This window comes from Saccostrea echinata, unplaced genomic scaffold, assembly GCF_033153115.1.
Source record: "Saccostrea echinata isolate AGI-Se365-2 ecotype Australia unplaced genomic scaffold, CSIRO_AGI_Sech_v1 ptg000015l, whole genome shotgun sequence".
In the NCBI taxonomy this organism is placed as follows: domain Eukaryota; kingdom Metazoa; phylum Mollusca; class Bivalvia; order Ostreida; family Ostreidae; genus Saccostrea; species Saccostrea echinata.
This window is the reverse complement of record NW_026889764.1, coordinates 4,367,214-4,370,174: the sequence shown is the minus strand read 5'-3', so window position 1 is coordinate 4,370,174 and position 2,961 is coordinate 4,367,214. Positions and strand designations below refer to the sequence as shown.

Below are 2,961 nucleotides of genomic sequence, written 5' to 3'. Positions count from 1 at the left end.
AACTCCCGAGAACGCCTGAACAGCACACCTGGCCTCCCTTCGGAGACTAGATAATCTGTCTGCATCAGCGCTCTACGGAGACTTGAATTATTGATGTTGTTTATTGACGTACGTATACATTTAATAATGCAGAGTATATCAATCTTGTCCTGAGATCATAATTTTCTGCTCACTTTAACTAATTTTGTTCGAGTTTACGATACGTTTGATTCACTCTTTCTTAATTTGTGTTGATTATTTTCGATGCACTTACAATTAATTAATTTTCAAATATCTGGCTCTAGGTATAAAGCTGATGAAATTTTAGGATTAGCTTTACACGAGGAAATACTAACCAAGCAAAATAATTCAACTCAGATGAAAGCAGAAAAGTTTCTGAAAGAATGCGGTTGAAACTTAAGATATAATGCATGATACTAGCACGAAAGAAGTATCAAAAACGATAGGAAACCATAATAAATAGTGAAACATTTTTTTTCTGTATACATTTAGATGACAGAAATACAACCTCTTACATTGGGTGAAAATTAATAGCCCTTAAAAAAGTTCTTATTTTGAGTAAATTGTCCTAGAGATCTGTAGGAATAGGATATTTTTTCTTGAGTACATTAAATTTTTGAACAGATAAGACCAGTAAATAGATAGGATAACAATGTGCAAAGGTCTAACTAGAAATTTATGAACAGGTCTTAAACTATGGTATACCTATAAAGAGATCTTCTCATGTTAATAACTTAAGTACATTGCTGTTACTTGAAGTGGTAATAATCTCAAAAAAAAAAAAATCAACCAAAGATGGCAGAACAAAACAGATTTTAATTCTGCAGGAACTAAGTGTTATAGACAAGATATCCTAAAGGTAGGTTTAATCTTTGAAAAGATTTTTTCCCAAAATTAAGCTTAGATCGAGGTCGAACTTGCCAGTGCTGGAGATAAAAGTGAAAATGAACAAATATTTCACCACTTCCAGTTACCTCATATCTCCTTTTTTGTGCTGAACGAATGAGTTGAAGTGAAATCTCAATCAGATATCAAGTACATTAAAACTCTCAAGAAAGAACATCTTTAAAACTCCTATTTCGGCACCCATTGAATCTTTTTTTTAATTCTCCCTTTTAAAAGCTATATTTTATATGCTGATCACTTGAGGATTTAGCCTTTGAAATTTGAATTAGTCAGGAAAATGTAACTATTGATCACAAAATCAAATACACTGTACAACTTCACAGGTATATGTTTAGGCAAAGTAAAAGAAGTATTCAGCAAGAAGAAATTCAAGTCATTATGTACATTGATTTAGGTCGATAACAATGTGTTACTTTATCAACACAAGTACCACATATTAACTCGACTTTCGCATTTTACTCTCTATCTTGAGAATTTTGCTCTCTTAAAACTCTCAATCTCGAGAAGAATTTTTAATATTTTGTTATATATATCTATTGCCATTTTTATTTTTGATCAGGCAAAGTAAACTAAACATGATTGCTTGGCAGAGTAATTTCGACAAATCAGATGCAAACAAAGTTGTCTATTAAAAATGTTGCATATTACGGTTACAAAAAGAACAAAAAGAAACAAGAGGTACTGTGAGTACTTAGCTCACAGAATAATACTCCAGCCTCCCATATGTTTATAATGTCAAAGTCCATGTTTTGCTATGGGAGTCCCGCAGTCAGTGTCCGATCAAAAGATAAAATAGAAGGTGCACGATGGCAGTATGTAAGATTCTGTGAAAGTATCATTAAATTCTATTCAGTGGTATAGGAGTGGTTGCGGATAAGAGATTGGTACCCCTCAATATTAACGAAAGAATGGCAGGTTCAGTGCTGTGCCATTGGAAACCCGAATTTTGTGTCCGATCAAAAAGTAAAATAAGAGGTGCACAATGGCACTATGTAACAAAGATTCTGTGATAGTCTCATTAATTTTTATTCAGTTGTATAAGAGGAGTTGCGGAAACGAGATGTGTACCCCAAAGCATAACTGACAGACGGACGGACGGACCTCCCCAACACTATACAGAATCAAAATATGGACTTTCCTTGACTTTTACAAAAAGACTATTTAAAACTTAAAAGGGACAGAGTAAAATTTTATGCGAATGCGATGAAGGCTTAACTGTTAATTTACATAAGGTAGTTGTGAAACAAAGGCATCGTCTATAATACGTTTATTGTAAGACCGATGTCCAGACTTCGCTTTCGTGTCTGTGTTCTGTTAAAAGGTCCCATCACATTCACATTGCTATACAGTGAGCTTGAAAGATTCCTTCACTATCGATATTGTCATTGCTACCAGATGGAAAGACCATGCCTAGTTTTCTTATCCAATATTCTTCTCGTTGTATATGAAAAGGTATACTCAGTGATGGGCTATTAGTATGATGATAAATCTTTTCTAGAATTCTAACTTTCATTCACAAGATAATGGAATGATCAGGTAAATTAAGGAAGCGATTGCAAGGCGTCACGTGATCGACTCATGTGATGGTTAAAAAAAGAAGATTAACGGTAACCATTTCCGGAATAACAGCTGAATAAGGAGCGTGATTATGATTACGCCCATGACAAAAGATCTTCGTGGCAATATTCTTAAAACAGAGAAAGAATAATTATAAGATAAAGATGTGATTTTGCAGAGTGCTTGTGAGCGTCGACGCAATTTTTTTTTTTTTTTATCCCTGTGGTTTTTTTTTCTTTCAACATGTCTACCTTTTGCCGTAGTTCTGAACACTGAAATCTATTTCATGAATAAATTTAATTCATGTCTGGCTCTTTATGTCCTCTAGTTTTATTTAAGATATTAGAATTTTATTTGAAATCGGTTTCTTTACTATAGGATCTACATCTATGAATAGATATTCATTTCCTAGAAGCTTCAGACAGCGTGATTTTCTATAAGTGAAAATAATGAATATAGGCCTATATGGATGAACAGATAAACGTATGCGATTTTCAT

General features: G+C 33.4%; 1 protein-coding gene across 1 annotated transcript in view; it reads right to left on the bottom strand.

The window, feature by feature from the left end:
• LOC133187428 (cytosolic 10-formyltetrahydrofolate dehydrogenase-like) overlaps positions 1 to 2,961 on the bottom strand; it is a 393,706-nt gene that overhangs the window by 172,172 nt on the left and 218,573 nt on the right. The gene's annotated exons all lie outside the window — the stretch shown is intronic.